This window comes from Mastigoproctus giganteus, chromosome 3 (genome assembly GCF_048544385.1).
Source record: "Mastigoproctus giganteus isolate SK-2022 chromosome 3, ASM4854438v1, whole genome shotgun sequence".
Lineage (NCBI taxonomy): Eukaryota > Metazoa > Arthropoda > Arachnida > Uropygi > Thelyphonidae > Mastigoproctus > Mastigoproctus giganteus.
Window position 1 is genome coordinate 186,457,078 of NC_143577.1, and position 27,716 is coordinate 186,484,793.

The 27,716-nt window shown below is 40.3% G+C and overlaps 1 protein-coding gene across 3 annotated transcripts in view; it reads right to left on the minus strand.

Moving 5' to 3' along the window:
• Window positions 1-27,716, minus strand: part of LOC150088469 (protein trachealess-like) — a 369,924-nt gene that overhangs the window by 84,124 nt on the left and 258,084 nt on the right. The window lies entirely within an intron of this gene.

A 27,716-nucleotide genomic window follows, 5' to 3' on the forward strand; every position in this document is an offset into this window, starting at 1 on the left:
GTCAAAATAAAATAAGAATCGCGCTTCTATTGACATTGCCATGGAAACTAAGACTATCGGAAGAGTCGCCAAGAAAAAATATATTTTAGCCTGCTCTACTGCTGCTAAGAAATCCCTCGAATAGTCCATCCGGGTTACTACTACAGATAAGGGTCACACACGCGGTCCTATTTTTAACGGTATCCGGAATTTGCACGTTGAAATGCTATTGTTTTGCCCACTGTGGCGAAAGTAGATAAAATATACGGACAGCAAGGGCAAGCAGCCTTATCTACTGGTTTGGTAGCCGAGTCAGTGGGCAGAAGAGCCCTCACGCAACCGCAAGACTCCTGCGTTCCCCTGATATTCGGGCTACCAAATGAAGGCATGCATATAGAGGGGAGATCGTTCGGGGAGCTATTGCCTCTCGCCTGGGTCTGCAGTTGACCACACGAAGAGTAATGACAGATGACAACGGATGAGCGCCGAAGGACCGTCAGGGTGTGCGTCTCCCTAGTGGGTCTGGGAGATGGTGATGACCACTGACGGAGGGAAATGCTATTTCCATATTGATGATGTAGGTCTCTTGCTACGGGGGTAGGCATATCTGGGATGTAGCTGCGCTGGAGTCGAGGCTAAAGTTACACGTGTTAAGATGCGACAGATAGGGAGACGCGAGATATGGACATCGGCTAACAAAACGCTACACCAAATTACCAGCGCAAGGATGAGAACTCTCTGGTGTCATTTTGACTCTCTTAGGCCTCATGGACTTGAATATAAAACAAATTATAACGCATATTTAAAAAAAAAAAACAGAAAAATGTCAGGTGACGTTTCGAGTTTTGTCTTAAATTGATCATCAGAGTATAGATATTTTTTTCTCTGTCGAATGGAAATACATTCAATTAACGAAATTAATCGTTTAATACATACGTTTCTGGATGTTCTTTGGGATTCAGTGATCAAGCATAACGTTCTTAAATAAATAGAGGGAAAAAAAGAAGAAAATTAATAAGAATATAATTATTAAACAAAGATTAAAAGGACAGCAGCAAATTGGAACTACAAAATAAGAATCAAAGCCAAAATGTGTTTCCCCACAAAAATGATGTCATAGATTAGTAATGGTGTTGAATCCATGGCAGCATGCACTGAGGTCCATACTGCCTCACGGTGAATGATGTGAATTTTATCCCAACCATAATTTTCTAGGGAGCGAGGGATGTCTTGAAACCTTCCCATCCCAAAATCTGATTGAGGAGTACGACTAGGGTTAATTGTACTGCGTTATTGGTGTAGCATGCTGATATCGAGAAACAAAGGGTGTGGGACACTAATTTGACCATACCCTTTCGCTCCCACTTATCCTGAACAAGGCGGTACAACCCACCTTACCCTCTGTGACTAATTGATTACGAAGACAGGTGTCATCTTATCACAGCGAAGCAAAAGAGCAACATAAAGCATGAAGTATTCTACAAAAGGTCTGGCGCTCAAAGGCTAATAATTGATTACACGGGGGAGGGGGAGGAGAACCTTTCTTAAGGTTATTTTCTGTCGTAACCAGGTCAACTGACGAAAATATCACCGCTGAACTTCCTCGGCGGTTTAGCGAGTAATTTCACTTTGCATCGTCCCGAACCCCTCCTCCCCCCACGCTCCCTAACCCTCACCCTGACTCCAAATAAACCGCCGGACAAAGGAGAACCAACCGAGCGAGGGCCTACCATTTTCTTTAGCAATTACCTTGGCAACGGACGAAAATAATGGATAAATGCCTCACGCCTTGCAAGCGGGTATTCATCTGGTGAACTAATTGACTAAGACCCCATAAATCTTCGGTGCTTATGTCTCAGGCATCATTACGAGCGTCTAATTACTGGCCTAACTGCATATATTGTTAGGTTAATAACTGAGCATTGCAATCTCATTTAGAAGGGCTTTTGTTACACCTTTGCCGGCCCTAGGAAATCATTAACGATGTCTGTTGTACAGGAGGTAATGTACAAGTCGTTGACCGTTCGTTGAGCTCCTTGTAAAGCCACTGTCTTGGGAGATTGATGGCTTATCTTCTGTGATTAAGTGTAACATTACAAATAGTGTGTCAAGTAGGAGGGTTCCGATATGACTGTGTGGTCGTGTGAGAGGGTAGCGGTACTTCATTATGTAACCGGCCATTATGACGGGTTTCTAACGCTCAGAAGACATTCCTACGAAGAAAGGTAGCGTCCAAATGGAAAACGTGAAGGGATCGAAAGCATCGCTACTCGTGCAACCCCCTGCTGGGAGTCTGATCGTGCGTTAGAGGTCAGTAATAGATGCAAAAGCCACTTTTATTTTTGTAGTAGTGTAAATATTTGAGTAATAATCACAGGGCGAAAGAAAATTAAGGTCTTCGGAGTGGGAACATTAAGAAAAGCAAGTTTCTGTACAAGATGTGACCGAATTTATGATAAACAATTGAAGTCTGTGGTATCAGAGACAGCAGTGATCTATTTAAGCCATTCAATGAGTGCGCATGCGCTTTTTTAGTTATTGTGATGACGTCACATCCGGCTGTGACGTCATTCTGTAGATTTGATGAATATCGCTTTCGCAGACAGTCTCTGCGATACAACGCTTAGAAATTCCAAAGTGGCGTGTGAAAATTAAAACTTTCTTTTGTGGATGACATCACATCCGGTTATCCCCTAAGCTCTTTCTCCACGCGAAGACCGACATTACCTGAATAGGTGAAGAAAGTAGGTTCAGCCTTTTTCCTTCTTTTTCTTTCTGTCTATCTTGTCTCGGCCATCAGCAAGCGTTTGGACGTCATTCTAAACCATGTCCAGCTATCCGAACTTTATAAATTTGGGCAGCTCTCGTTTCTTCACCTCTGTACTTATGGACAACAAGTCTGTCTACGCAGATTACGGCTTCCATGTTGACAGCCGTAACTTGGTATTCAGACGGTCACTCTATCACCGCTGGTGCAGCTATTCGGCACGTGTTAATCTACTCGTTCTGGCTGACAATCTTCCTTCAGGAAGTGGCTCGCGGAGCTCATCGGGTGCCTTATTCCGCCATTCACGAGCGTGCTACGTGCTCCGACTTCGATTAGGTATTAGGTTACCACTGTTGGAATGTAAAAGATGCAGGATTGCTCAGCCTCAGCTATTTCCTCTCGATGCTCTTCTGCCATCAGGCACACAAACACACTCTTTCAGTATGGTAGTCCGGCAGAAAACAGCAGAGAAAGAAGGTGCGAAGAGGACAGAAGTGAAACAGGAGGAGAAAAAGAAAAAGGCAGACAAAAAAAAAAAAAAAGAAAGGCCTGAAAGAGAGAAAAAAGAATGACTAGAGAGACAGAAAACAAAAGGCATCCGAAAGATGCGTTATCTAATTCAATAATATGATTAAAATAAAGATGTACAGAGGATATTACATGTATTTAACAAAGAATATGTTACCTGGTGATCCTTCATCAAGTATTTCATCAACTTTATTTATTCCAAAAGATGATTGGGAAATTAAGCAAATGGAACTTCGAATTTATAAAATAAATAATGCTATTTTGGCTTTTTCAAATGAAGAAAAGTAGGCGGGCTACCTTATCCTCTCATGTTATTTATTTTTGGCTGATCAGCAAGCTTTATTGGTACTTTTACAGTGCATCAGCATCTTAGATCATGTAGAACCACAGTATTATGTCTCTAAATGTGTTCCCGGGCCGATCTGTACGTTTTGCGGACTTAAAAACCTCAATAATCTAAGGAGAGGGCCCTACACTCAGATCGACTAACTATAGCCACTATTGAAGAGAACTTTTAAAATTCCCCCGGTCTCCGATGGATTCGAACCGAGAACTCTCCAGAGTAGAAAGTAGAGAGACCAATATACTGTCAAGGAGGTGGAATATAATTTAAATAGATTTGGTTAATGTAATAATAATACTTTAATGTAATAATATACTGAGTGTCCAAGTACAAACTTGGACACTCAGAGCTTCAGCGGTGAAGAGAGTGGAGTCCTTCGAAGTGTGGGTGTAGAGAAGAATGCTGAGGATCCCCTGGACGAAGTGGATGACAAATGAACAAGTGCTACAAATTATAGGACATAATCGGAAAATGATGGGCATTGTGAAAAGACGGAATGTAAAATATTTGGGACGTATCATGAAAGGAAGGAAGTATGGGTTGTTGCGGGTGGTCCTGGCGGGGAGGATGGAGGAGAAGAGAGGAGTTGGCCGACGGAAAACCTCATGGATGGATTTCGAAGAACTTGTCAAACAGGCCGAAGATAGAAAGGAGTTAAAAAAAAAAGTGATCGCCAACCTCTGAACTCAGAGATGGCACTGGAAGAAGAATGTGCAATTCAGTTAAAGGGAAAAATAATGGATTGCACATTTAGAAGGAATCTGTCCTAAAAATTACGATAAAGGAATACCCAATATTATTAGATTAATGTCTATTTTATCATTTGCATAGCAGGCTTTGTAAGTTGAGGCTTCATCAGTCTCGTTGCCATTCAAGGGCCAATTATCCAGACGCACAAATATCTTCCAAAACTAGTTCTGTGTTCGCAATATTTCCATAAATATTGATCTTAGTTTTCATCAGCGATACCTGGAGATTTTAGACTCCCACCATAAATTTAAAAATGACAATAGACCCTTAAAACAGATTCTGCCCTCATCGACCTATAAAAAGCAGAGGCGCATGTGCTAAAGAAAGGAGGAAGCTGCGAGCTATGATTATTTAACATGGCACCCAAGAAACAACAATACAAAACTGGTTCACCACAGAGTATTCCCAAGGTGTGGCATATCGCTCCCACTACAACCAAAAAGGCATCTTAACCGAGTGCAACCCCCCTCCCCCACCTTTCTAAAAGAGGCGAAATAAATAAACCTAACAGAATTCCTCCCCTACCCCCACTTGCACTTGTCTGGGCTCTTTATCCTCATGATGTGTGGGTGTTTCTGGGCTACATGTGGCAAAAGAATTAAGTACTGATGCTAAGTAATGGGCGTAAGAATCAATGTAATGAGCACGAGACCTCCGTGACCCTTTGCAATAAACACAGCTGACATCCTCCCTGCGTTAAGGTTTTGTAGCGCGAAGGAGGCAAGTTTAAACAGACTTCCTTCTTCACATGAGGCCTATTGTCCTTGCAGAGACAGATTACTTACGGTGACCGCAATCTTTGAACCTGGACATGCCTCGTGTGTGGGTGGAGGTGTCGCTATGGGAGTTAAAAAGATGGCGTCATTAGAGAGAAAAGAAAGATCGAAGAGAAAGAAAGAAAAAAAGAAACGGATAGACGGCAGAAAGAAAGAAATATGGAAAAGGAAGTAAAAAAGGGATAGAAATAAATGAAAAAAACTAGAGTATACAATTTTTTCAGCTCTTACAGGATATTGGTCTCTCCCCCAATATATAACTAAACATCTTGGTTTAATTAATATTACTCCATAATGATCATTATGTTAGGAAATACATTGAGGGACCACTGAATTATGGCCATCTACCTAATACAATGTTGGGCCACCGTTCTCTGCTAGAGGTCTGAAGACGTCCGTAGGGATCTGTAGATATGCTACCTTCAGGGCTTTCCACAGTGTCTGAATAGATGGCGGTTGCGTGTCCACAAGCCTCACTTCCCTTTCCAGAACATCCCACAGCTGTTCAACTGGATTGAGATCAGACGAATTTGGAGGCCAATCAAGATGGGTCTTAACTGTGTTTCTAGAACCACTCGTGCACGGTGCGGGCACAATGAAACGGCATTATCATTTTGGAAGATCCCGTTTCTGTCTGAAAAAAAAATGCAACTTGGCAGGTGTACATGGTCTCTTAAGAGCTGCCAGTGGACCACACCAGTGAAAAGGTGGTCCATACGTACCAGGAGTCCTAGTTCTTGCCAGCAAAATATACCCCGTATTAAGCAACCACAACGACGAGCCTGGACAGTGGGCTCCATGCACGATGGGTCCATGGACTCGTGTTTTTTGCGCCTCACGTGAAGGCTTCCTCCAGTATCCAGCCAGCGTGTTATTCACACCACAGTATTCGCCGTCGATGACGATCAGCGGTGAGGATTCCCCCCATCTTGGGTCGTCTGCTGAGGAACCACATACATCTGAGTATTATTCAAGCCCGACAGTGTACTGTGGCACACAATGTATACAACGCGAAGATGGGGGAGAATTCCTGGTGCCGTTAGACCCTAAATACACTTTACACACATCGCATTCATTTGGGATATTTTTCTTGTATTCCCCATATTGTATTGAGATGTCAACTGTCGAAGAGTGACCTGCCGTTGGGTCCGTACAACGCGCTGCACCCTTCGCTTACCACGAATATCCTTGAGTAATCCTTTACAGTTCTGTCGGCGGGAGGTAGTGCGATCCGTTTGACACCATTCTTTGTGCACCGTAAGCGCAGTGGGCCGTGAGAAACCAACAAGACGTGCTGTTTTCGATATGGAAGCACCAGCTCCCCCAATAATACCCCTTTGAAATTAGAAGATATCTTTACCACATCCAATAACTGCTTACTTTATCACTTTGACTTGCGACCACATGCAAGGTGGCCATAATCCACTGATCACTGAGTGTATATTCCTTAATCATGTGCAACCCCAAAATCAACATCCACGCAGGCCAATTAGAAAGAGCAATAACAATTTAGATAACCTTTTGATGAGATTATAATCTATATGAAAATAAGAATATAAGTTTTGAATTTAATGTAAATAAAATTACCAGATGCGTAATAAGTTTTTGTGCATAATGAATTAAGTTAAGAATGCAGTATTCCTAACTTATTTATACTATTCAGAGAATTAAAACTAAAATAATAGCAATTCAGTTGGAGAAGGAAGTTACGTAGGTTTTCCATGGAATCTAGATTTCTGTAATGACCACGGGAATATTAAAGATAGTTTATTTAACTATTAACTAAATCATTAAGCTTATACTAAACTATAGTTAATGTATAGTGATAATTAAAGTTATTCAAATTTTAAAGTGGTGTGTACTTCAAGGCAAGAAAACAGAGAAATTACTCGTTACAAATCATTAAAGATAAAAAATGTGAAAATTTAAGAATATATAATGGATTTTAGAATAAATATTAATTTATAAAATAAAGGTATAATAGCGATATCTTTTCATTTTGAACATTCATATGTAATATGATTCAGAGATAAAACCAGATCTGATGAAGAGATAATCTCTGACTTCATGTAATTCACAGTTAAAATAATAATAATTATTATAATAATAAGAATAAATTTGTAGGTTTGTTTTTCGAATAATCGAAGTTGAGATATAATTTGTCCAAGTTCAAAAACTTGTTTTTCTGCTCCGTTAACTTTGAAAAGCAAAACAGAAGAGGAAAAAAAACGACAATAACAAACAATCCGTTATCTCTGGATTCCAGACTCTGGTAGCATCACTGTTCCAAGTACCAGCGATGGCACTGTTCTCCACTCATGTAGACAAGCTACACTTAGCTGGAGGACACGAACACACTAGAACGCTGCACTTCACACGAAGTTAATAGAAATAATGATGTACATGCTTATATATCATGCTGCTTGCTGATAATAATTGAACATTTTTTTTGTTCCTCCCTTCATCTCATCTACAGAACAATGAGGCTGTTTGGGTAGGCTGAATTTGATTTCCAGTTTCTATGCGAATGACTCGGGGCTGGTTGGTGAAATTTATGCTCTTGACCATCATCTGGTGCATGTCGTGTACCCATAATTCTATTTAAAAAGAGCTCTGCTGGGTCACTGGATTGAGGTTACAGGATGTAGTAATTCTTGAAGAAATATAATTTAGGAAAAACAATCGCTTCATTTGTTCTTATCTCTTTGAACTTCCTTAAAAGTGTTTGATCCCGATTATACGAAGGAGCTTTTAACTCTGGTGAAGTGCTGACACGCGCAGTTGTTAATTTTAAACTCTGCAAATACGTTTGAAATGATTAATTTCCATATAAAGTAAAATTACGCATTTTATTTGTTGCTCACGTGAGTGCGCAGAGGTTGTTAATTTTAAATGTGAATTTTAACATTTCACTCCAACTACGCGATTAGGGCGCGGCTCTTAATTTCCTAAAGTGAAACACGTATAAATGACAGCGGAATATTTATGACTTAAAATAACGACACATATTGCATCGGGCAAAGAGGAACTGTACAATAAATGTTCTGTTAAAAAAGCAATTTCCGTTTCGAACAGTGCTTTGTAATTCCTCTTTTTGTACAGCAATCTAATTTTCATTATCGATATTTATCTGTTTAAAGTAGTACGAGTTACAATGTTGCTCATTCTACTACATTGCTGTATCAGTAACGATCTTAATGTATAAGATGAGATCTGCAATGTCCGTGTGGTAGAGGATATCGTGTATACGATGGGGAGGGGCGTTAAATAACCCAAATGCTATCGTGCTCGGGTTTGATTTCCGTGCAGAAGCTGCTTCTACAAATAATGACAGCAGCCCTTCAGACCCTGAAGCGATTATAAAGTCCACGGGATTTGTACCAGGGTTAAATTTAGGTGGGGGGATAATAGTAGCGATTAGAGACAAAAATGGATGGTGGTAGAGTAGCTATTAAGCCATCTTCACCTGCATAAACAACTTCTGAAATCGTACTACTTCTCAAAATAAATTTTTGTTGTTGTTTTTCAAAAAGATCCACTGATAGTTATTAACAACTTCTATAGAAGCTTGAATGCTTCGATCAGTTTTCGGTTGCCACGCCAACCTAAAGCAGAATATGACGGCCAGCAAGCTGTAATATTACGCATAAAAAATAAAATTAAGCTAGGCTAGGGAGAATAATTTATTAGGAATGGCAAATGATGCAAAGGGCAACCTTATACATCAACCAAAAACACACACACCATGGGCCATTTCCTCTAATAAAGATGTCTAATTTATCTTTAAATTCAAACCACCCGCTTCCACAGCACCAGCAGTTCTCTAGCTGAAAGCAAATTTTCTTAACATCTATCCTACAACCTTTCTTTTTCTTATTCATGTCCCGTTAGGTGTGAAGCGGTAAGGATGTCATCAGCATTTAGTTTACTCAATCTACTTAAAGCCTTGATCACCTCCCAGGCGCCTAGTCTCCAGATGCTGCAATTTGCAGAACTGAAGCTGTTCTTGATAAGACCACCTTTCGCTTCACCAACCTCGTTGCCTTTCTCTGCACCCGTTCCAGCAGATTTTACATCCTTCCTAAAATCAGGCCTCCAGAGCAGTATGCAGTACTCAAGATTCGTCCTAACCGTTGCCTTGTACAATTGGATATTGATATTTATTAGTTAAAGCGGTCCCAGCCAACCAATGGCAACCCCGCTGTCAGTTACACATAATTTAGCAGCATCTTATATAATCCCTCTCCTGTTTGCCCAAGTACAGGGAGGAGAAAAAACCTGCCATGAACAAACTGGAAATAATCAAATTACATAAAAAATAAATATATATATAATTAAATTTCAGACAAAGTCCAAACTTCATTGGAAACAGCTGCATCTGTTCACAGTCTGTTAGAAAGCCAGCAGCGCCAGGAGCTGCCGAGAACAAAAATACCAGCACAAGGAGCTGGAGTTTCAGTGGATATAGCAGATATCCACGATTTCACAGAAGTTTAGGTAATTCAGCACTACACCGTACCGCATTACAAATCCAAGGCTTCCAGATGCAGAAGAGTCTTCCGCCTAAGAAATATTGCAGTTTCAAAGGCTTGGAAAGCCAAGAAATTCTCCTGTTTATCAATTAGAATTGTCTCGCAGCTTTCTGCCATAAGATTGAGATTACCAACCCGAAATACCAATTCAATTCGTAGATCGCTGAACCCCTCACAGTTGTACATAATATGTTCCCATGATTCCCTTTCACCACAATAGGAACTAGATCTTTCAGTAATTCCTAAATCATGCAACTTTGCATTAATTGACCCATGACCAGTCAATAAGAGGATAACGTGTAAGTTTGGGGCAAACCATTTGAATTTTATCGAGGCTGCATTTCTTAAATCTGGGAAAAACTTTTGTGTAATCTGCCCTTTATCACAAACACTCCAACGCTCTTGCCAGACCTTTACCAAAGCATCCCAGATTTTTGCCCTTTCCTTTCTGGGATCTGCCAAGATGTCCACCTGTATATGCAGAAAAGAACAGGGAATGCCACGACGGATGAAGTAAGCCAATGCCCAATACACCAAATGCAGATCAACAGGCAATTTTCCACTCACAACCTGCAAAGCTGGGGTCGACACAGTTCTGCATGCCATGCACATCCTAAGGAGCATTACTCTTTGAATGGAACTGAGCTTTCTAGTAAATACTTTTCCACTTACACGCTCAAACCAAATTGGTGCACCATACATTACCATGGGGATAACTACACATTCATATGGCAAGTTAAGCGCCTTACCTTTTATTGCCCAGCCAACTCTAATGATTCCAGTAATCATCCCAATAAATTTCCTCACCTTTTCTGATAGATAAGTAACATGTGATTTGAAAGTCAAAGATCTCTCAAACATAATGCCAAGATATTTTAATTGGCCTGCCGATTTTAGACTCGACCCATTCATTCTCACAACTGGGGGTCTTCTACTCGAAAAATGACCTTTAAAGACCATTGTCTTTGTTTTGGTTCCTCATACAGTCAGTTTATGTCAAGTTCAAGAAAAGTTCAAGAAAAACCTGCCGTGACCTGGTTTCTAGTTGCATCCATCAGTAAGCAGAACAAGATCATCGTCATATGACACCATCTCTGTATATTCGAAGTCCCTACGCAACCAGTCCTCCAAAATAGGTTCCACATTAATGGACCAAAAACCGATCCTTGTGGGCACCTCCTGGTCACCTCTCGTACAATAGAACCAACCGACGACTTAACAGTCACTGTACGGTGCGTGAAGTAGTCCTTTACCACCCTAAAGATCTTAGTTGAACAGCCTGCAAGTCTCAACATCATAAAAACGTTGTTCCATTGAATAGAGTCAAAAGCTCCCTCAATGTCAATAAAGATTCCAAAGACATACTTACTGTTCGAGCATAATGTATAGTTTCGCAATGACCGAAGCGCATCTTCTGTTCCACGACCTGGAGTAAACCCATATTGTCTGCCAGACCAGCCTGAGTTTTTTTTTTTTTTTTTTTCAGTATAATCAGTAATCCGTCCCTCCAGCATTCTTTCAAACACCTTTCCTAATCTAGGGAGGAGGGCAATAGGTCAATAAGATCGTGGATTATTCTTTGGCCTGGATGGTCCGTTCAGTATCAGCTTTAATAAGGCGTCCTTCTTTGGTGATGGAAAGACCCCGTCACGCAGGCAGCTATTAAAAACTTCAAGAAGGATCCCTACTATCAGTCGATGAGCCCGTTTAATGACCTCTTCTTCAATGAGGTCCATCACTGGGCATTTATTGTTCCTTATGCGCTGTACTGCATAACAGAGTTCAATCAGGCTAAAGGGATCCTCGTCATGTACCCCAAAGTAAGCATGATGAAGCCTTTTCATCAACATCTGTTCCTCATCGTCTTGCTCAGAGATAGTATCTCCAATCAGATGATCCAAAATCGCAGACATTGCCTCTGCTGCCAAAATTTCTGTATATCATTGGTAGAACCCCTATGAGCTGCTCTAGCAGCCTCTCTGCACCGCTCAAAGAACTTCATATCGGAGTGTACAATTATCCCTAGATACTTTTCGTTCTCCAGCACCTTGAGTGTGCTACCACCCAATTGGTATGTTACTCTAATTACAGCTAATAGTATGCAGTTCTTTGCATTTATTAATGTCAAACTTCGATTGCCACTTCTCAGCCCAACACATCTGCCCAATTTCTTTGTCTTGTCAATGTTAGCGCTCTAGTATGCCATTAACCACCGTGTCAACCTCTGTATCATCAGCAAACAAAACTTAATATACCTTCATCAATATCACTAATAAATACGGAAAAGGACAATGGGCCCAGCAGGTACTTGAGGTACTCCATTAATAACATTAATCCAAGAGTGAATACTACTCATTTGTAACCACTGTCAGTCTTCTGCCAATCAACCATATCTTTATCCATAGCAGTAAGTTTCCCCTAAGCAGCACTGTTCCAAGCTGAACATCAGTCTATCCTGCCGAACAGTGTCAAAAGCTTTATGAAAATCTAATATGATTTCGGAATTATTTTATGCACTCAGTTCCTTTGTTACTGCATCATAGTAATTAATCAGATTGGTCAGCAGGGTCTTCCTCTAACAAATCAGAGCTGTGCAGTATAACTGTATTACTTCTTCAACCACTGGCCCCATCATTTCCCTGGAAAGAAGTCACTTCGAGCTTTGACACCCCTTTTATGAATAGCAAGATATTTGCCGATCTCCAAGCTGTAAGGACCTTCCCTGAACCCAAGGATTTCTTACAATGATGGCTAAAGATTTGCTTAACTCTTCTACTGCTTCTTTTAATACAACTGGATAGATTCCGTCAACCTCAGTTGCCTTATTCACTTTTAGCTTCAATAATTTCTATTTTATTTTCTTCTCAGTGATCACAAAATCATTTAGTCCTGGTTATAACCCAGAATACTTTTGACCTTCTTCTTAGTATACTTCTATCCACACATCCCTGAAACGTCTTCACATGAATTTAGATAAAAAAATAATACTAAAAGTGTTATGGACATCACTTCCAAAATCGTGAATTCCATTAGAGGACAAACTCTTCAAAGGAGACTTTTTCAAAATGCAACTCGATGAAAAAGAACCAGATCTGATATTACCCACAGATGTGAGGTGGCTGAGTCGTACGAATTTAAAATAAGAATTTTGAATTGTATTTAATTTTAAAAATTATAAACAGCATTTTTCAATGTGTTTATTAACTTTTTAACCATGTGCAATGAAATTCTTGAGATGGTAGATCGCATCATAAATTAAGTTGGCCAACCCTGCACTATATGATTGGCGTTACTGTTGCCAAAGGATTTTCTTCACAATCTGATCCAGTCTAATGAAAACCCCCTTTGCAGACTAACTTGTACTTACTGTAGGTTTCTCTGTCCCTGCTCATCATCCAATGCATTTTAAAATTAATAAAAAACCAGAGATGTAAAATAAAATGCCTTACAAACCTTTAAGATTTATTCGCAGTCTTTTAAGTTTTCAATTTCAGCTGTTGCGTTCCTAACCTCCCCCCTGTCGCGATACAAATCACCAAAAAAAAACACTCAGACCACCCATAAGCGTGACGTATATGGATGACCCCGTAATGGACTACTTAGCATGATATAAACGGGCAGGTTAAGACAAATTCATAAACATGATGGAAGAATTCCGCCCATTCTTGAAAAATTAATAACAGATTTTACAGCGTTCGAAAAAAAACCCCAACTTTATACCCCACAGTAAGAAGAAACATTGCTGGTCTTGCATAGATATCAGCAGAGATGATTGAAAAGTTTTTTCAGACTAATTTGCAAACCCGACATTATTATACAGCTGGAAAAAAAAACGAACTATACTCCTCCATCACGTTGCCTAGCAATAGAAACGTCTCAATATGGCTGAAAAAAAAAATTAAAGTCATCACCAATATTCAAAACTTTTCTCGTGGAAGTACCTTTCGCATCTCGTTCGTTGGCCACCCACATAAACGAACGCGGACTCATCTGTGTGGGCGAAGAGTACGCTACTCAGCTTGTACTAGAATTCGCGATATCCGTGTCGTTACACAACCCCCCAACTGCACACCCAACCTGCTCTTCCCCCTATCAAAACATTGCTCCCAAGGATATAATTAAGCGATATTTTCTGAGGGTACGAAATCTGTGCATGGTTCATACCCACAGGGATCATCGTTATCAAACAACGATCACACTCCATGCCCCTCCAGCTAATAACGAGAGTTACACATAATGCATGTCATTTGGTTAAGTGCCTCTGCTTTAGAAAGAAGACCATCCAGACATTATCTCCTTTATAATAAACACAGGTGGCGTAATGGACCATTAAAGACCGGATATAATAGACTCACAAAGAGTCCCATCAAACAAAAAAAAAAGGGCCAATTCTCATCCGAGTGTCATTTATCCATTATAAGATAGAAAGGGGGGAGGGGAACAAAGTTCGCAACCCATTGCATATTATAAACAGACAGGTGTTTTGGGTCCAATGTCAATAACAGTTTTGCTGTACTTAAACCTCTGTCTGCATCCTCTTCAGCACCATATGCTGATATATTATCTTTAACCATAGATTGCTGTAATTATGACAGATCGCAAAGGGAAATGTATATTGTCAATAAGTGGGTTGGAGACATTACAAATGTAGTTCGTGTTCGGCACTATCTTATCCTATTTTTCTGGTTTGCTAAGGGGAGTGATAAGAAGCCTCCCCTAAAGAGTTATCACTCGAGCGAACATGCACAGCAAACAGTGGTGTCAATGTCTAATAGGCGGGGGTTATCTCCATTTGCCTAATATCCCTGGATTTTATAAGCAACAACTGTTATTCAGTGTTCTGTGGATGCTTTGTGAGGATTAAAGAAAAATATGGAGTACCCAGGAAAAACAACTTGTGCCTACTGCCGAGCATCTTAAAAAAGAAGAATTTTAGATTGATTCTTTTAAAACAATTTTTTTATCGTTAGGGAATGTCCTTATCTTTACTAGCGAACGTGAGCTCCTTGGATAACCTCCTTCAAGAAACTCCAGTTTGCATATAAGTTGGATTAAATTTTCCCTTTCAAGTATTCCTTTTTTGGTACGAGAGATTCACCAAAGTATAAAATTTGGGCGTTCTTTTCAGCTAAAAAAGGCCTGCAGATAGCGAACTGCTCTATTTGATAAGGTTGGAGAAAGGAGGGGTGGAATAGGGGGTGTGCAGTTCTGTGAAGCGTGTGCTTTGAATGAGTATGGAGAATCACAGTAGGAGGGATAAATGGTGCAGTTATAAAAATAGCGTTTTATCACCCGCACTATGTGTGAAAATTTGTTATTCGGCTCCTCCCTTTGTCCAACCCTCACTTAACTGGGGAGTGCACTGAATTCAAATAAGTTAGCAGCCCGAAATGGAGGGTGTGCCTGGAAACTTTAACTACACAGATACAGAACAGAGCGAGATGAGACGGATTCCCTCGAAGCGGTTCAGTCTGCAATGCTAATTACATCCACATCACAACATAAAGAAATATGAGTTACCACAACGATGTACGCATCTCAACAAGGATGTATTAGAGATAATATTTCGGCGTAAGTTTCCAGTGTCCAACAGATGGATTTTTCATCCCGAAACCATGCAAAAAAACACGCAGCAAACTATATTCATCACATTGTTCTTCAGCGTAGAATCAAAAATAAACGTGGATATTTAGGCGCAAGTTTCCAGTGTCCAACAGATGAATTTTTCATCCCGAAACCATGAAAACAAACACTCAGTTTATAGACATCGCATCGAATCAAAAATAAGCAAACGAAAAATCCGAATATAGCCCAACTATTTTTTTCTGAAACCGCCCGGCCCTTCTGGAGTATCAAATATACAGCTTAACCACAAAACAGATTTTTCTACTTCGCCTTGTTGTTTCTCTACTCAAGCTGTTTGGTAGGGGCAGTGGATTAGCAGTATTTGAAGTATTGTAATTGTCTAATAAAGTGGGAAAAAAGGGCCGTAAAGGGCCTTGTCTGAAATTGCATAAAGGTGGACTACTGTCGCAATTGACTAGCCACTGTTCCGTGCCACAATCTACTACATAAAATCACCACTGAATGGGAGTTATTGGAATAGATCTTTTGGGGATACATGCCATTTTCTACAGCGACCATAATCTATTAGACTTCAATGCACTGCCAGGAAATACGCAGTTCCAATAGAAAGAGGGGAAAAAAAACAGAGAATTTTAAAATATAAATAGGACCCTCGGGAAAGAAAATCACTATACTAAAGGTTGTTCTGATATTAAAATTCGATAATTATTCTTCTTTCCTGTGTTCTTTTTAAATGGATGTAGTTTATTTTTATTGCTGCCATGCATCATCCTCCGAAATATATGAACACGAGATGCGTGATATCGTTTTGTTTCTCACGAGCCCAACAGCCGATTGAGCATTTTACTTTTAAAATATCGACTGTTTCCTTTTCAAGCGTTTTGTTTTATTTAATTATTCTATTAAATATTTCTTTCGTTTATGGGCAACCTTTGTCCACCTAAGGGTCATTAGTTGCCAGTCTTTGCCTTAACGTGGGACTAATATATATATATACTGTATTTATTTTTTAAATAAAATCTGAATACGTATTTTACGGATCTTCTGATATTTAATAAAATAAACATAGTAACAGGTATCTTCGATGGTCATGCAGTCAACATTTTTGTAATGTACTTTACTTATTTCTACGCGGATTATAATAACAATTGAAAAATAACACGCATTTCACGTTTCTGCTGTGATTAATATAATAAGCAAATGGAAATAATTTCTGATTTTTATATTTATTAAACAGGTACAAAAAAATTAGCTTCTAAATTTTCATATGCGCAAAAAGAGAACGAATTTTCTGCGCATCCACCTAAGGCGTCAGTATATTGTGTCTGTAATTGAGTATGTTCTTTGATCGGTTTCTGTTTATTGGATAAAAAACCAGAGTTTTCTGGAGAACAAACCATGCGACTCTGGTCTGAGACCGACTAACTCAGCCACATTATGAAAAAGGCCCATAAAAATTCCTCACGTCATCGAAGGGACTTGAACTCAGGTCTTTTCCACCCGGGGTGGGAAGGACGGCTGTCCTACCAACTCTGCTACCCACGTGGGCCCATAGCCCTGGCAACAAGCCCAAATAACCTCCTGTACCCATTGCCAATAGCGTCCAACTTTCTTTGGTATCACGACCAGCAAAAACGGAAATTTCTGCGCTGACCATGGAGTTTCTGACATTCCAACGACATCTTAACACACTCTTAGACGCTGAATCACTCACCGTTTTTACCTGCTAACGTTTATACACGTTTTTATAGCACATTCAGATTCCTAACTCAGAGCAATAACAGACACATTACTGGACATTCTACTACGCCGATCAGTATGACATGCTAATCGTTTACGTCCATATATGTTACATATATGCATGCAAATCTTCGGGGGGATTCGTTTTTTTTTTTCTATTTGGGGAAATTTCAATAACGATAAATGTATTTTCTCCACATTACGAACACTTTAGTAATAAAAAAAATAGAACTTAGTGTACTATTTTTATACTTTTAAGTATCCCAATTTTTTGGCATTTATTTAAAGTTAACTTTTCTCGTTATTTAATAAAGGTGCCAGCCAAATCATGGTGGCGATTGACTCACTGACTTGGAGGTCATAGGTTTCTGACACTGCTCTAAGGGTGCTAAAAGGGTGAAAATGGGAATAAACATCTTGTTTAAGCCTAAAAGTCAACCACTGACTATACACACAAATCCTATCCCCCGATTCTCTTCTTAAGATTGTATTACCAAACTGGACAACCACCAGTCCCTCTTCGCAACATCTGGGATGGACATCGATCTCCAAGACGCAGAAAACCCGCTCGTGAATTGCCGACCGAAGAAACGGTTGGCGACTATCATTAGCCTAATGTAGAAAACATTGCTGATCAGTCCCAGAGATCTCCACACTACGAAGAAGGGCTGTCGGAGAGCGAGGATACGGAACAAACTGGTTGTGGTTGAACACAATTACACCGTAGCAGATATGGCGAATAGGAGCGGGCAATTTAATACTCATTTGGGCAAACATGAGGGCTCCTAATGTCCGCTGAAAAATTGCTCCACAAAGCCATCGCCGCCAGGGGCACTAAAACCCTGAGCCCCAGCAGCGGTTCCGATCGGGAATTTAATGCCGTCATTCCGGAAAAGGGAAGTAGTGAGGGGGGAAAAAGAGAGGGGAGGGGTACAGAAGACAAAAAAAGAAAGGTACAACCGTACTTTCTGTTTCTTCCGCACGGCCTGGATCCGATAAAGCAACTGATGAATTCTTTCTATAGGCAAACCATTCCGATATTTTTATCTGAATACGAAGAACAAAAATAGCGAACGGCTTGCAAGAATGCCTCGCGCTAGTCGAAACCCCTCTCGGGTGTGTGTGTGTGTGTGTTCTGGCATTTGTAGTAAATGCAAATCATGGCCATTTTCCCCATCTGCTACCATGTTAACACAAGCTGCTCTGTAGCTAATGGCCCGGACCACTTGTATTCAAAATTGATTCGTATCCGAAGTGCAGCTTCCTTCCCTCTCCCACCCCTTATCTCACCTCCCTCGTGGCATGCGCGCCACATAGCAATCTTTTAGTCATTTTTTACTCTTTCGTGAATATTCTATTGAGGTTTCACCCGTGAACAGCATAGAAAAGAATTACTGTCCGCATTCCACCGTACTCCGACAGCGTGATGTCAACTTTTTTCGATTGTTTGCCCCCCCTTGTGTGACGTCACGATGGCAGGGAACTGTGTGCCTCCCACCAGAAGTGGGGGAAGGGGAGTTATTCATTTAAATTTTAATACCGATTCACTATCCGTGCTTTAAAATGTACATTATCCATTTTTGATGGAGTGAAAAGTCTGGCACGCGCTCACCATAATTCCGTTCCCCTCTCTCCCCATCAACGGTGTCAAATCGAAAGTAATGAATTCTCGACAGTCTTTTTGGATCGAGTATTAAAAATAAAAAGACCATTTTATTGGAGCAGGTGGCGTGGGAAGATATCGAAAAAAAAAAAAGTGACATCAATTCGCTGTCCGTAGTGATCTATCTGTGGAGGAGGGGGGGTAAGGGGACTAAGCGGTGGATGGATGTAGAGGAAAAAGTTAAAATTCAGGGACAGTTGACGCGGAAAGACCGAATTATCAGAGAAATGTACACTACAGTACCAAAAATTAAGGATAAACTTGGAGATCAGAAAATCTCCCATCCTTCAACCAAAGAATGCCCAATGAAAAAACAAAATTTCCTATAAAAATTCTAAAATAGGGATTAAAATTTTAAAGAAAATAAGAAAACAGGAAAGAAATTTCTCGAGGGAGGGGGGGGGGACCTTCAACTGCTTTACAACCCCTAAACTGTCCATTACTGTCTTTATTTGAATTATTTGGCTTCTGTCTTCCTATCCGGAAATGACCCATTAAGTTCACAAAAAGATGCCCTACAGGAACTCAGAGAAACCCATGTGATGAAGAGATCAGCCATTGTGTCTAACCACCAATTTCCATCTTCCCCTAGGTAAAGATGTTCATTGGAATGAGGTGATAAATCGAATACCGTGCCGAGTGGCAATTTGTTATACACATCTGAATGCTGAACCGTTGAGATTTTGTGCAGGAAGACATCTTTGTGTGTACCCGTGACAGCTGAATTCAAGGTTGGTCGGTACCAGTTTGGAAGCGTAATTATTGGCCGCTGTATTATCTACTATTTAGCTCAATTAAATATAATTTCGCTTCACGTAACGGCCACTGAGGAAGTGAGTTAAGAGGTCAATGGAGACTGCTAATGGAGGTTAATTTATTTTCAAATTGGTTCGCTTGTCCGCAATTTTCAATGCTTTTGCGTTTAATTCTAACTTAGATCTGGGCCTAGATTACTTTTAAGAATTGTGTGGGGAAGTGTGAAATATTTAAGGTAATTTTGCCTTCACCTTACCATGGAAACACCTGCGCTAATTGCAAATTATCAGTAATTATTGAAATTTAGATGGATCCGACTATAAATCAAATCACACAACTCTTCGGGTATGAAATATTACTTTTAATTGTTTGATGAAAGGAAAGAAATGTTTAAATATTAAGGAATAGTTAGAATATTCAAATTTTGAAACAGTTTTAGGAGATATATCGTCCTGGATGAACCGGGCTCCGTTTTTCTGCATTTGGCCTCGGATCAAGGATTTCGTCAAGGACACTTGAACAACCTTTTCAAGTTGCTCAAGTGTCCTTGACAGAAGATTTATGACTCAGCCTCAACAAGTGTCCTGTAAGGAGAGTTGGAAATTTGAATAACGGATCTGAGTAGCCCGCTAATGATTTAGATATTCTTAGACCATTTTTTTTGGAGGAAGAGTCTGCAATTACATCCAGGACAGCGGATTCAAAACGTGTTTATACAACAGACCTACTTTCATATCAGTAAGTTCAACTATAGAAAATAAAAAAACATTGGCGTATAAGTTTTTCTTTTTTAATATTTTATTTTTTTCCCCTAGCTGCTCGCGCGTAACTTATTGCCACTAAGGGACATACACGAATCCGCAACTGCTTTACTAATGCAAGTATCCTTTCCCCCCCCCCAGAAAATGTCCCCTTTCCAGTAGTCATAACCACCAGAATTTATTCTAGAAGCTGTTGGCCATAAGCAGTGTCAGTTCCGTACTCTACCATAAATATTTGACTCTGAAACAGGTCACTGGATAACGCTAGCCTGGTCTAATTCCGCTTGTGTCGTCTAGATGGAGCTAAATTAATGACTCCAGTCATCTCTCCCTGCTCTGACCCCCTAGAGGGTAATAATAAAACAGAGATACACTTCCCTTATAACCAGAGAAAACAGAGTTTTGACAGGGAAAAAGAAAAAACTAGTTTGATGTCCATCCAAGCAATATAATCCATTAGATAATTAGTATGATCTTACTTATACGGTATCTGCCCACTTCCAATGAGCTACTATCATCACAGCTTGAATTTTAACTAATCCTTGTTAACAACGCCTTTGTTGTCCAGAGTAGCCTACTTGGGTAATTAAGAGCAGTCAACTTCTAACAAATACATCACAAAAGAGCTCTCGAATAGAATAATCTGCAAGACGTTTGTTATTCTTCTTTTAAAACCAAATATTGCAGGAAGTTGGAGCTTTAAATACTCTTGGAAGATTATCGTTCCAATATCGACTGGCCGTGTTGTCCCTACATATCAGATAACAGAAAGAGCTTACCTCGAGGTAATACAGCATGCTTTGTGTATGAGATTTTATAATCACTAATCGTGCAAAAGATACAATCGTAAGTTGCGCCCTGAACTTGACCACGCCCTTTTGTCAATGTGTTTTCTTGTATATTCAAGGTTATTGGCATTTATCAAAAACAAAAGTACTTGCCTTCTTTTCCCTCTGAAACATAAACAATGTGGCTTGATGTTAAAAGTTTTTATTTCACAAGGGCTGACTATGGGTGGTCTTGAAGGTCGTGTGTAGGTGCCGCCACAGTCGTTTCAGTGACTGTGAACTGTATTTGGTTTACAAAGAGTTTAAAGTGAACTGGGTGTTTATTAGTTAAATAAATCTTTATTTGTCCTACCAAATTTAAAAATATATGAGTACATTGGTAAGCGACAAATTCCCTTCACGGCAGACAATGCCAGGGGATTACCATAAAATGTGAATAAAAGAATGTCTAAAATATACAAGAAAGGGCAACAAATATACAATAAATATACACGAAAAGATGACATATAAATTGCATTACTCTTCACTACATTTCTGTCTAGAGTCCTGGCAATTGTAATACAAAAGTTCATCTTAACATCACATCCACTGATCAACTTGTGCGAGATATACATTATTCAATTGCGTACACAGTGCTTGACAGAAATTCACACAACTACTAGGCAACAGTAGCCTCAGCGAGCCACACTGCGGTTTGTTTCCTATAATTCGGGTCTTCTATGAGCTTTAGTAGGTCAATTCCGATATGTGTTAGGCACTGAATTGATTCTAACGCACTGGCGGGTATAAACCTGTCGGCCATCTTCAGTCTGTTGGTCTTCATTCTCAAGGATTTTGTACCTCTTAATGCAGATGGCGGGATGTGCCACTCACAAAGCTGCCAGAAGCATGGTGATGATATCGTGCCAGTCATCATTTTGATTGTGGTTATTAATCGTTTCCAGGCAATGATGTCTGGTAAACGCTGCAGTTTAAGCTGTTCAGAGAGCTTCGTGGTCCTTAACTGTTGTGGGAGGTGGTGCTTATGGTTTGCCCACTTCAGCAGCCAGAATTCACTCGCATATATTCTCCTAATGTGGGTAGGGGTGGCTGACGCCCACAATTCAGCGCCATACAAAATGGCTGAATACACTGTGGTTCTTAAATATCGTGCGGTTGTTGCAGTCTGTTTCACGTGCAAGAGGTGCTGTTTTGTTGCCCAACGTAAGTAGTTCATTTTCTTTACAGTCAGGTCAATATGAGAGTTGAACGTGAGTTTCGTATCAAATGTTACTCCGAGATCTCTATGCGTATCAACAACTGGGATAGGTTTGCCATGAAGTTTCGGGTGTACGAGCGTAGGCGATTTTTTGAGCGAGTACACCATGATTACGGTCTTCTGCGGATTTAGGACCAAGCCAAATTTGTCCAAGTACACGAATAAGTTCAGAAGCTTATAATTAATCTGCTCACATAATGCCCTATTGTTCATGGACGGTTGGATAGGTGTTAGGATCTTAATATCATCTGCATAAGTGCATACATCATCCCTACCGTTGCAGAACGGGATCATCATGGCGGTAAAGAGGAGTCCTGATAAAACTCCACCCTGTGGAACTCCTGCATGGAGTTGGCGTTGGAGGATCTGATTATCTGTGCGGTAATAAATGGACCGACAAGTAAGTAGGGCCTGTAGGAACTTCAGCAAATTTCCTTTTATTTGGAAGGCGTGTTGGAGCAGATGAAGTAAGGCATGTACATCCAGACTATCGAATGCTGCTTTTATATCGGCATAAATTATTGCAATTTCCTTTCTGGCTTGGAATGCATTTAGTATCGTGGCCTGAACTGTGAGGAGGTTAGTTATTGTTGATCTTGCAGTCATTGAATAATGAATTTGTTGAGGCTGCCCAGCTAGTATCTGATTCGACAACTTTGGCAACAGAGCTTTCTCCAGTACTTTTAACAGGGTAGATGCAGTAGATATTGGCCTATAGTGCTCCACAAGGTTAGGCTTTGTAATTTTTGGCATTGGAATTACAGCGTAGTTGTAACAGAAATTGGGAAAGAGGACGAAATAAATCAAATCGGTTCAAATCCCATCTCTAAGGGAGAAACTAGGCTTTTTCCCCCCACACTACGGCTGAATCAGTCAGCGCGAGGGTTGCATCTGCTCTTTTATCTGTAATCTCTGGTTTTTCATCCAGAAAAACAGGCAAACATGTAAAGAAGATAGATTTTCCTGTTTTACTGGATGAAAAACTGGAGATTACAGATAAATTACAGAGAGGACTGACGCCGCAAGTCCTCAGTTGCCTAATAGTCTAAGGGAGAAACTAATTGGCTTTTTATTCCAACACCACGACTGCATCAGTCAGCTCGAGGATTGCATATGCTCTTTTATCTATAATATATGGTTTTTCATCCAGAAAAACAGGGAAACCAACCTTAGAACGTACGCAGTTTACATACGCGATAGCGTACACTGACGCCTCACGCCTTTAAGTGCCTCTAAGGAAGAAATAACAGGTTTTCCCCCCAACACTACGACTATCAGTCGATGCGAGGAGCTGTTTTATCTGTAATTTCTGGTTTTTCATCCAGAAAACATGCAAACTACCTGTAAGAGAGATTTTCCTGTTTTTCTGGATGAAAAACTAGATTACAGAGAGATTAAAGATAAATAAATTAATTACAAAGAAACTGACGCCACAAGCCCTTAGTTGCCACAGCGTCTAAAGGAGAAACTAACTTTGCCCAACACTACGGCTAAATCGGTAGGAGCGAGGATTGCATCCAGAAAAACAGTCAAACCTACCTTAGAACACACGCAGTCTACATAAGCAATACATAGCGTACACTGACGCCCCATGGCCTTAGTTGCTTCAGCGTAAATTTCTAAACAAACAACCAGCTTTTTGTACTAATCAGTTAAGTGCGTAGTATAAAAATCTACCGCATGGTGACGCTACTATTTATAATTAATGAATGATACAGGCCACAGATTGATGTATAATAAGCAAAGTACAGATTAAAACGGTTAATTATAATTAGACATGAAAAAAAAAACGTAAAATAAAAACAGTTTGAGTCAAACTCTACAATAACTCCGCAAATGATTAACAGATGGCGCTCGTGATGATGAAACCTCAATCTGCATAGAGGAAACAAAGTTTACCAAAAACCACGCTGATTATTAATTTATTATTTAAAACATTTTTATGAGCGAGATGTTTATGCAATCCGGGCAGACAGACTGCTCAAATAATCCAATGAATAAAACAGTTGTTTGGCCAATACCTCGTTACTCAGACAACAGCGTGAATTAATGAATCCCGAAACAAGTCCCAACCAGTTACCACCACGCGTCCAACAAAATAATTTATATGACTTTTTAATAGAATACAAGCTGAGCTCTGTTGTGACACTCATTATGCAAAAGTAACATTCAGGAAAGCGCTCGCCCTTCAAACGAGGAAAAATTTTCTCGTCCTTTCTTTCTTTCCACGAGGGAGTTTATCGTTTCAACCGGTGACCAAAAAGACGCCATTATCTGGCGTCCTAAATCCCTTAGAAACATTTTCTTGCCCTTGTGGTCTACTGAATGAGTAAAGGGAGAGATTAATCGCCCACAAACATTGGTATTGCCGAATTAATTGGACTTACCGAAGCTCTGACATGCGATCACTCATCACTAGTGGACCACGGCGCAAATATGCACGCGACAAATACAACAGCTGCCGTCATGGCAACGGGTGGGACGCGCGCGCGAAGCAACTGGTAACTCTTCGACAGCGGGTCGTCTAAAACAAAATAGAAAAAAAAAAAAAAAAATGGCGACCACGTGAAGATATCTTTTTATTTAACGAGCGCGTGTTTATTAGAAAGTGAAAAATCAAAAAGTTTCCTTTTGTTTTAGTTCAATAGAGAATTAAACAGAGGGAGCTGCAAGCCTATTTTTATGACTGCAGACTTTAGGCTTAATTTTATGTTATTAATCTCTACAACTACACTGCTCGACAAAATTAACAGAGCCCGTAGAAAACGTGGTGTAATTATAGTGCGGATTGCAATGCAGCGTGACAAAATTTGGTATGGTGGAGTACCATGGAATGAGGAGATAGCGGGAACTGCGGATAGGCATAAAGGACATTTAAAGGGGTCGTATAAAAATTACCAAAAAAGGTCACATTACAGAAGTCATACGACATCATGAGATCCCCTCCAACGGCTAAACAGACCTGACAACGGTGAACCATGCTCGATATGAGAGTGCCTATAAGATTGTGTGCAACAAATCCCATTCTTCCACTAGCGCAGACCTTATCACTAAGTATCTCAGGAATTGGCTGTCAGCGTGCAATGAGACACCCAAGGGCGTCCCACATATGTTCGATCGGATTTAAGTCTCGGTATCGTGCTCGCCATGGCAGTCGTTGGATATCTTCAGTTTCAAGATATTCCTCCACCACTTGAGCTCTATGTACAGTGGCGTTGTTTTGCATGAAAATAAAATCTGGGCCAACCGCAGCCCTAAAAAGTTGTACAAAGGGTTCAAGGATCTGTTCTCGGTACCTCTGCACAGTTATGGTACCCTTATCAAAAACATGAAGAAGAGTGCGGCCGCTGATCATTATCTCTTTTTTATGCTGTTGGAGGGATGGTACCGCATTCCTCGTTGCCTCAAGATGAAATAAGGTTTAAAAGCTGTTTGTAGGCGAAATTGGGACTCATTAGAGAGAACTATAGTACATTTGTCAGGGCTTCAAGTCACATGTTCATGGTACAAGTTTCGATGAGCTCTGCGATGGTTTGGGGTTAATGGGATTCAAAAATTCAAATTATTATCTACACCGAAGACCGACTAACTCTGCCACGAAGTGAAAACAGCCCATTAAAGTTTCTCACGTCATCGACGGGATTCGAACTCGGGCTTTTTTTTTTTTTTTTTTAGTTCTTAGCGCATCGGCTTCTGTGGCCATAATGCACTTCCCAAAGTTTTTGCATTTACTTTGATCCAAGCCCGAGGCGGGATTCGAACCCGCGACCTTTGGGTTGCCAGGCAGGCACTTTACCCACCCGATGTGGAGAAGACGGTGACGATACCACTGTGCTACCGTGCAGACAGGTTAATGGGACACAAACCACTGGATTTCTTGCGTAGAGTCCACTTGAATTGAGTCCATTTAACAGTGTCCAGTTGGAAATGATTTCACCTGTGGCCGCAGCAACCCCAGACGACAGTTGATGACAGGACATTGTAGGTTTCCATCTTGCTATTAGAGTTAGATAGTGTTCTGTTCTGAATGATGTAGTCCTTGAGCGACCTTTACCAGCTCTTCTTGTAATGGTCCCTGTCTCCTAAAACTGCTTCCATAGTGCCAAGCCGACTGCGTGGCACATTCACATTGTCCAACGGCTGTCCATCTCAAAAAAATCATCTAAACGGTGATGACTTGCCATCCTGAGTATTGGAGATGCGGCTGCCCCACTGAACAAGCCAAAACAAAAGGGGAGGGGAATGAAATGATGTGATCGCAACCAGTGCTTTTATAAAGGCATGAATAATTTGCATGATGTGCAGCTCTGTAAGTTGGTAGATCGATTTATATTGGATACTCGGAATTTGTATTCCGGGATGCCTATTATATCAAATATTCGCCTTAGGCGACACTGTTCACAAAAAACTATTTGAGGAAAACGTTTCGCCTCATCGAGCAGGGTAGCATTGTACTTTTTAAAAAAAGAAATCTTTAAAGTTTCTTTTCGAAAGATTTGTGAAATTTCAAAGACTTTTCATGGTCTGAATGGCAGCTTAAATCATTTGGTCAGTGTAATGACTCGTATATACTTGTGGCTCAGAATAATAAATAGTATGACGAAAGAAGTCATTTAGATTTTAGTCGTGTAACACAAACCTCCCACCTAATACGGGATATTTGCAAGACTGTAATTAAGTATTAACAACACATCAATATGAAAAGAAATTTAATTCTTCAGACCTATAATTATGTGATTAACTTGGAAAAAAAGCAGATGGTAAGTGCCGAAGGAACAATGATGCTTGTTTTTTTTTGGTTCTTATCCACTTCTTGAAGAAATCCAATAGATAAGACAGGTGCAAAAGTGAATGTCGCAATGGAGTAGTTTCAAACTAGGTCTGTTCCATGTTATGATGAGAAACACGAATACTGATTCACCGAGAAGGGATTTATGTACCGTACAACTCCTCATATTTATATATTTTGCTGTTGTTGATGTTGCTGTAGGGTTTTAGGAGAGTCAGCGATTAAGGCCATATTGCTCCGTGCATATTGTCTATAAACTACATGTGATCTGAGGTAAATTTTCAGTTTGCCGAGAGAAAAAACCATGCTGTCCTCCCCTGAGACCGACTAACGCAGCCACGCTGGAAAAAGGCCCATAAAAATCCCCGATGTCGTCGAAAAGACTCAAACTCCGGTCTTTTCCACCTGGTGTGGGGAGGAGGGCGATCCTACCAACTGTTCTACCCACGAGGCACATTTTTCTGTGTAATTCTTTAAGAGATATCATTTATAGTGCAGAATTAACTGGCCAACTCACAGATTCTCTTCTGAAAATGATCCGTTCTTATGATGGAAAAACGGATCCTTCGCAGAAGGCATATCCTCTCTACCCTTTTGGTTTGGTTCCACCTGAATTACTCGTATTTCTGTTCTTAAGTGTTAAAACTTTGCTGAAAGGGATACGTTTTTGTAGAGGATGTCCAGTAGCGTACACTAAGGG